The sequence below is a fragment of the Sinocyclocheilus grahami genome, unplaced genomic scaffold (genome assembly GCF_001515645.1).
Source record: "Sinocyclocheilus grahami isolate Dianchi unplaced genomic scaffold, SAMN03320097.WGS_v1.1 scaffold28.1, whole genome shotgun sequence".
In the NCBI taxonomy this organism is placed as follows: Eukaryota; Metazoa; Chordata; class Actinopteri; order Cypriniformes; family Cyprinidae; genus Sinocyclocheilus; species Sinocyclocheilus grahami.
In genome coordinates, this window is record NW_015505207.1 from 1,443,708 (window position 1) to 1,452,669 (window position 8,962).

Consider the following 8,962-nt stretch of genomic DNA (forward strand, 5'->3'; position numbering starts at 1 on the left):
CGGACGACTGCCACACACAAAACACAAAATAAAGTGCAGGCCTGGTCGTCTTTTACTGTCGTCACTCCTCCTTTTATCTTTCCGGAGCTCCTCCGTGGGACTCGAGACCGGTGAGTGGTGCAGGTGTCGCTCATTATCAATTACTCCACCGGCCTCGCTCCATTCCCACGGCTCTCGGCCCCGCCCCCACTCGTCACAAATTGTTTTTACATTTGTTCATGAATCAGATAATTACGGCTTTTCAGGTAACTCCTCTCTTAGGAAGTCCTCTGAGAAATCTAATCCCGTCCGGATATGTCTGAGATTCATTGCGTAATTGTTTGGTGATCCGATTCTCCGACCGCTCGCTCCACTTTCATCATGGATATTCTGTAACAATAACATGAAATCAATAAGAAGATGCCTATCATGGAAACTAATAGCAGAGTTATGTAAGAATCTCGTCGTATTGCAGTTTTCTCGATTGTTAATATAACTGATTTTAGTTGCCACTTTTCCCCCCCAAACCATTAATTCAGTTTTCAAAACAAAGACACATTTCTCGAAAGTTTAACAATGAGTAAGTTAAACATTAGGTAGCAAAACTGATGACACACCAATCAGAATCTCTGCATCTTAACAACGGAGAGAGGAGAGAGCTGAGCCAATCATCTACAGGGGTTTTACACTTACACATACAGTATAATTACAGTACAGTACCAGTACATTAGATAATGGAAATTTCACTATTCTATATGTACAGTAACTGTAGCACATGTTGTACACCACAGCGTGTGACTGTCAAATTTAATTTGTAACAATTTTTTATGTGTACTGCATTTTTGCAGAACTGAGAAATGACTGCCTAGAGATATAGCTAGTCTTGTGTCAGGAGACCAAGAAACTGCTATAGTACTGTATACTGTAATGAAATTTGGTCAAATGTGCAGAGGATGATAAATTTTCTTTTTTTTTTTTTTTTTCTGTACTGTATTGTGGTGCATGCCACGTTCAAACAATTCTTTGGTATTTGAACTGATCTAGTGCTTTTCATCTACTGCAAGATTACTTTACAGTATAGTAAAATGTAAATGATTTTTCCCCCCAAAAGTTCATTGTTGAATTATACATCTGTATCTGTAATTTAATTTATGTATACTGTAATAGACATTGAGCTGCTAAAATAATTCCTGAATCCTTGTAAGAGTTTTTTGTTACAGTGTTATTGATCTCAGTGTTCATCCGTGTATTTGAATTGTACGCATTTACTGTTTTTTTCAACCGCTTACACACAAAATCTTTACTTGTCACACAATTTCTGAAACCTGACACAGACACCAGAACCACACACCAAATCTGCAAAACCATACACTAACTCTCGGCCTTTGACTCCGTTTTCAATTTCATAAAACACTTTTTGCAAAACACAACACACAATTCTCTATGTAGCACACAAAAATCTAACAGGAATTAATATTATGGCAAAGGTGTTTGCAAATGATTGCTTTTAAGATGTGTTTGGGATATTTTGAATGCAGTGCTTAATTTTGCAAGAGATGTGAGGAGTTTAGCATTTTGAGTTTCCTGAATCCTTGTAAGAGTTTTTTGTTACAGTGTTATTGATCTCAGTGTTCACTGGACATATTTAGTTTACATGGACATACCCTCGATCCCTCGTTTACATGGACATACCCTCGACCGAGGGAGCGAGTCTGCTTCATATGCACACTCCAGGCCACTCCATAGACCACAATGCAACACGACTATGATGTCATCGCAGATCACGTTTAATTTATCCCCACCCCAAACAACTCTATAATATATGATTTTTTTTTTTTTAATTTTATAAGAGCCCAGGCATATCTATATACATATAGAATGCTGCACCAAACAAATTCGTAAGGGGAAACATGTAAACAATAAACCAACTCCATAGCGGATTCTAAGTGATCAAGTGCTTAGGTTGTTCCAGTTCAGCCCATTCCAAGGTTCCGCCAGTAGTGGGCACTCGTGCAACGTAATCAATGATGTACATCCGAGTAAACGAGACGGAGGGAAGTTTGCGAGTGAAGGGCATAAAAAAATTGACTGGAACGCAGCCTATATACCCACACTTGCGGTCTTGACCACTTGAGAGCGTGTGCGCGACAGGAAGTAATTGCCAAGACTGTCCCAGATCTTAAAAACGCCAGAGCGCAGTGCCCTTAACGCACACTAAATCCACACTATCTTGAATACTGCTCCGGAGCGGTATTTGAGGCTTAGTGTATCCCATTGTGCATCATGTTGTGGAAATAAATCATGAGACTTTTTACGAAAACCTTTCCAATGTATGTGAAATATTAATAATAATTAGAAATTACATATAATTTGGTAGAAAACAGTGTTTTTATGTTTTATTGGTGCAAAGATGAGTAGTGATGATATTTATTTGTACAACATTTGCTGATTTTTATCACTTAATTAGAAGCACCACAAATTAAAATTATGTCATGTTATAGGGACTACTGAACAGACATTTAGAAGTTGATTTTAAAATGCAAAGTATTTAAAATTAAAATAAAGCTATGTAAACACTTGCATTTTTACAACACTATAAGTGTGTCCCATCAGGTAATGAAAATCATGCTCCCTTGCTTCATGCTCGCTTGAACACTTGGGTCAAATACAGGAAATACGTCATATTAGTAGTCAAGTGCAAAGACCGCAAGTGTGGGTATTTGGACAAGGCAGAAGTGTTCCGTTTGGGACAGGGCCAAACAAAATCGATTTAAAGAGGGCGGAATCGATTTTGAGTGGAAAAACAACTTAAACTTGGGCCTATTTTTCAAACAAAGAAATCAAATAAGTTCACTAAACACTGAAAAAGGGTTTCAATAGGCATTTTTATTCTGATCTGATCTACTGGAAACAAGTTAAAATTTTGTTCCAATGAGATTTGTATGTTGGCGTGTGAACAGCACCTGTATGACGAGAGCAAAGCCACCATCAAGTGCCTTGATCCAGGGATTTTTCTTCATTTTGTCCGTTTGTCAAAAGGAAGGCTTGGATGCCTGAGAACAACACGCAAACACTCAGAACATACAGCCATGCAGACACACAGAAACACATATAGAAGCTATTAACCCTCCTCCAGCTCATCAACTTTGCTTTGCAATCTTCCCTCAGAACCATTAGAATACCCTGAAGAAATGACTTTCCAATTAAAGGGGATCTAGGAGAAGACAGCCTTTTTATCTCTGACTCCAGGAGTTCTTTATTCCAATCATTTAAATTGGAATTGATTTTTCAATTTAGCCACAGACTGCTCTGGACATGCAGCAGAGGGGGCCGAATAGAGCTGCGTTCTGAAATATCCATCCCTCATAAAGTCACGGTGGCCTCGGACGCATTAATGTGTTTTGCACGCCACTGCCGCAGACAACAGATTTTTAACTCAGCATGCTGATGGAGAGAAAGCCCATCAAGTGTGGCCACCTCTCTCATGCTGCAGAGCACTGAACTGGTGCCTGTGGGTTTTTTTTTTCTTTTTCTGGCAGAGTATGATTGGGTTTATTTTTATTGTAAGTCAAAGGCAGCTGTAATGTAGTACACATCTAAATAGTATGACTCAATTGATCAGAAGTGATGCACTGATCAGGATTTTGATGTCGATCAGAGGGGTTGAAATCTCGAGGGTGGTGGTGCAGGCCTGTCCCCCACTTACAGACATGTCTGGTAATAAAATATGTATTTTACATCTGTTGGCCCACATTAAAGGCACATTTGTGACATATCTGGTTTTAATTCTCTGTAGCAACATGTTTTCTCCATTCATAGTTCACTTCACACCCCAAAATTGTAATAGTTTTGTTTCGCAGTGCCACCTATTTAAAATGAACACTTTATCCCCCAGTTTCACAGACTAGGCTTAAGCCTAGTCACAGACTAAAATGTAAGTCTGAGCTGTTTTAACTGAAATAAACTTGCACTAACTGATCTTAAAATATATCAGTACCTTTGTTTTGTCTCAAGACACACACCAGTAATGTTATTTTCTAAGGCACGCTTATAAAAATTACTTAAATATCCTAATTGAACTATGGCCTAATCCTGGCTTAGTCTAAGCCCTGTCAGTGAAACCAGGCCTAGGACTAATATTAGCAAAACGATTAGCCCCTACTTTTTGACAAATCATTTAGAACTACTGAATAAACTAATTCATTCATTCATTCAATAAACTATTTCAATCGATTAATATTCATGAGCCAGGCTGATAAAGTTTATATTGTGGACCTGATAATATTTAATCTCTAGTTTAACTAGTTCACATTAAAAGAAAGAAAAGGAAAAAGCTTTTTTGTTGTTGTTAAAAAAGGCTTATAATGATTTAATGCATCTTATAATTGTACCCTTATGTTCAATTGTTGTGTTTTGCTATCTTGGGTGATGAGCTACTATACAGACTTGATCTCAGGCTTAATTTGTTCACAGTATAAAGCACATGAGAATCTGGCTGAGAAGATGCATACAATATCTGAGCAATGCCACGGCCCCTGAAATCACTCAAGTGCGTTGATGTTAGGGGCATTTCTAGTCTTTTACTGAAGCTCAGGTCCCCCAAATTCATGTTTTTCCCCCATGTATTTACATAGAATTTGTTTCTGGCTCATATCCTTTTGAATAAACCAAATGCAAATGTAAAATATGAGAGAATATACAGTATTTGCATTTGCTCAGCATAGGAATATTTGTACTTATATTTGAGATCTTAAAATCCTTGCAGTAAAAGGGAATCAATCTGAACTTAATGGGGCAAAAAAGTCAGACTGGCCAAACTTGTGTTTAACAGGCCTCAGCTACTGTGTAGTCCAGCCTCTAACAAGGCCTGCCATCAGCACTGTAAATTCCCCCAGCTTCAGCCTGGGCGGAAACAGTTGTCTTCTTCAATTACAATTGGAATCAGATGTGCTTGTGTTTTCCAGCCAGGCCTGTGAAGTCCTCAACAGCTCTGGCAGCTGCCTTTTAATGAGCATTTATTGTTTCACTGGCCATGGATACCACTTTTATAGGGTCAGGTTCAAGGCGGAATGATTTTCTTCGCACTGTTTTACAGAAGCGTTTAGAGAGGTTTTTGTGGACTGATGGTTCACTCTCGACTTCCTGACAGCTGCGTTGGCTTGTTTGGCTCTCTCCCCTATTTCTTTTTCTCTTTCCTGAGTTGTTTAATATAGTTGTGTCACAGGAATACGAAGGAGAAGATTAATGGACGCAAAGGATCGGTGGCAGTTGCGGGGAGATGCAGGACAGAGCAGGCCAACAGCCATCTGTTCTCTCTACCTTTATGACTCTCTTAATGGAGGACAGGAGACAAAAGCATCTCCGCCACCAGGCAGGCGATGAGCATTTCTGTAGCTCCACTGTAAACTAATTGTCAGTTCTTTTGACGATGCGCAAGCCAGCCACAGACACGTACACATACACACAGAGTTTCTCCCTAATGTCTTTTTACCTCTCAATCAAGAGTGGTTGGGAACAGTCCAAGACAGTTGCAGCACGTTTAGAGGAACAACGCCATGAGAGAAAAGTGATTAAAAGATCCTCTTGAGGCAAAACAGATCATTCACGGAGACAGGATGGCGCGTAATCAAATTAAGATGAAAATATAGAGATGGCCCTTTGGTCTTTTGAAACGAAACAGAGATGTTCTCAGAACTTCATCAAGTGTTGGCCCATGCTCAAATGCAAATGTGGTCTGGCACTGCTTTCTTCTGAACGTCATAATCAGCACAAGACTTCAATAGACCTTATGTGCCCTTCAAGTAGAGTCAGAAATATTATGAGCTATGTGGACATAAATAACCAAGCGTTGCCACATTTACCAGTGGGGAACTCATAATTGTCTATGATACTCATGTTATGACGTGCTCCCATGAAAGATGGTGGAAAGCAGCTCTTAAGTTATTTCTATTTGAAGTGCTATAGTTCAAAACAAAAAATGATGCCTGAACGTTGTGAGTGAATAAATGTATTTTATAATACATTTGCAAGTGCAGGATTTATTCTTTTTTGTTTTGTAGTTGGACGTGTTTTTTTGGTCGTTTTTCCTCTGCTTCTATCGATTTCCTACAGGTGTGCAAGGGTATTGTTGATTGATAAGTGCTATACAGTAGTTTAAAAATATAAAATGTGTAGCTATATGACAGCAAATGGTCAATATCAAGGAAATTACTAAATAAATTAAATATTCTTAAAAAAAAATTCATTGTGTAGATGCCATGCATAAAAATAATTTAGGCTGTGTAAAAGTGATGCAGATGTTTTGCTTGTTCGTTTTTTTTTATTTGATAGTGATTTAATAGTCCAAACATTATAATATGTAACTGTCATCATAATGACTTTTTATCAGATATTCTTTGTCTGAAATTGTTTGCAAAGTCTTTACACATTTTGCCCTATTTTACATTATTTTCTGTTTTGTAAATTATTTTCATTTATTCCATGCCAGTCTGTTATATTTGTATCATCTATTTCAGGTAATGCTTCCCTTGATGCCACATAAAAACAGAACGAGCTGCGGTTGGTCACTTTGAATATCAGTCAGACAGTCTCTTCTTGGCAAGATTAAGCTGCAGTGAAGTCTAGACTTGATGTTATTAGTTGAAAGTCTGGCTTTGTGAGACTAAATTGACCTAAAATACTTAATTCTGATATTTGAGGAAAATAAAAGGCCTCTTAGTTTCACATGGGCTTATTCTCATCGCACAAAAACCCGTCTTATGTTAAACAACAACCTCGCTTTTCTCTGGCGGTGTCGACATCTGTAAAGCAAAATGAAGTTTCCTCTCTGAGTATCAATCTTGTAATTGAGCTCTCGGAGGCTGCTACGTGACGTGCACACACAAGAACCCTCCCCGCTGTCAGATCCCTACACGCGGCTGCCCTGCGCTGTCACACTGAAGTGGTCTCCTTTTCTCTCCTCTCTCTCTCTCACAATCATTCTTCTGTCTACGGCTCCCTGGGCCCTGCAGTGGGAGTCCGCCTGCGCACTTAACGCGTCAGGTTTCAATTATTTTGAATACCAAAAACCTTCCCATAATGAGGCATGACACAGACATGTAGTCGAATTTTAAATTGGATTTAATTGTTTTCTCAGTTGTAACTTCAGTCGGATAACAGAGACAGAGGGGCATGGATTGAAAGAGGGAACGAATAGCGAGAAGTGGGTGGGAGAAAGATGAATTCAGCGAGCGAGGGAGACGGACAGAAAAAGACATGGTGAAGTCTCTGATCTGTTTCTTAACACAAATCTCTCTTTGTAAGCTCTAGCTAGGGCCATGTTTGGAATTACAACTTTCATGTCTATTATCCCTGTTGTAATTCTGCCTCGTGTGTTCCGCTGGTGTGATACGATGGATCATGGGGAAGTTTAAGTGAGACTGAATTAAATATTTAACCGATCCGACACGAGGCCTGTCTGCTCCACAGCGCTACAATTAAACCAGGGTGCCGTGCTTGTGCGTGCAACACTCGATCCCCACTGAATGCTGTCAGGAACATGCTACTTTACACACTTAAAATAAATCTTGTCCTAATCTATTGAAAAACCTGACAAGTGGAGCCCAAGGTTTCAATGCACTTAGCTGAGTAGTGTAGAAAAAGGACTGTACATTATTTATGCCCTCTAATGGTGCTGCTATTCTCTGCGTGTGAATCAGGGAATGGGCTCGTCCGCTAAAGGTGCCGCCGCTGTAATCAAAGCCATATGTTTTCCTCACCTCTCCTCCTCTAACTGATGGGTCAATGGACCTGTCTTTGCATCAAGCGCATTCTTTCAGGGAGATCACGCCTTATAGATATAGATTAAAGAGTGCAAGGTCTTTCTCCCCACTTCTGACCAGATAAGATCTTAATGCATAAGCCAGTGAGGGTAAATACAGGCACCACTGGGAACCGCAAGAGGCGTTTTCTGAGATTTCTGTGGCTGTAGAGATAATGAAGGGCACCATCCAATCGTTTTCAAACACCATTATCCACCTCAGTTTATTAGGCCAATATGCCACTTTTGGCATGGTTTTGGAGAAGATGTCTCTCAGCTTGGGGTTGCCTGGAATTTCCAAACCAGATTCTTGAAAGCTTTACCACATGGTGCAAAATGGAGATGATCCTGCATAAGTGCTTATGAGACTAATTTGCAATGGCAAATCTTTATTTTTGTTGACATTGTGCATGAAAGGAAGTATGGTTGTTTTGAAAGTTAGTGGTACAATGAGACTAACAATGGGTTTATGATGATTTGTTTTCATTATTATAGAATATTAATTAACAGATTTTAGGAAAATGGTAAAGAAAAATTAAAGGGGTCATATGACGATGATAAAAATAACATTATTTTGTGTATTTGGTGTAATTCCATGTGTTTATGCAGTTTAAGGTTTCAGCTTTTATGAAGAATATCTCTTTGGGTTTGAGACTTTAGTCTTTGCAACTTTACAGATCTTATATATGCACAATCAGCATACAACACTCCAAAGACAAAAGAAAACCTCATCATATGACCCCTTTAAAAATTATATGAAAAAGGCGATTAGATACCTCAAAGTAGGTGAGGCATTGTGTCCAAATACTTTTGATATAGCAATACACTTTTGAGTAACATTTAAGCTGAATAATCAAATGAAAATTTATTTTCTATATTCATGCTATTCAACTTATGGTTAACGATTCAGCCATACATGTTTCATATGTTTGTTTTTTATTTTATTTTACTGATTGATTGATTGATGGATGGATGGATGGATGGATGGATGGATGGATGAATTGATCATAAATTGACCTGGTGAAATGACTTCTCACTGGTGGCATTTGAGGTCCAGTCATTGTGTTCCTGTAAACCCCACCCCTTTCTTACAGTCAACTGCAAGCTTACACATCTGCCTCCAAGTCCCCACCCTACATTTTTTTCTTTTTGATAATGTGTTTCATGGAAGTACATCACAATACG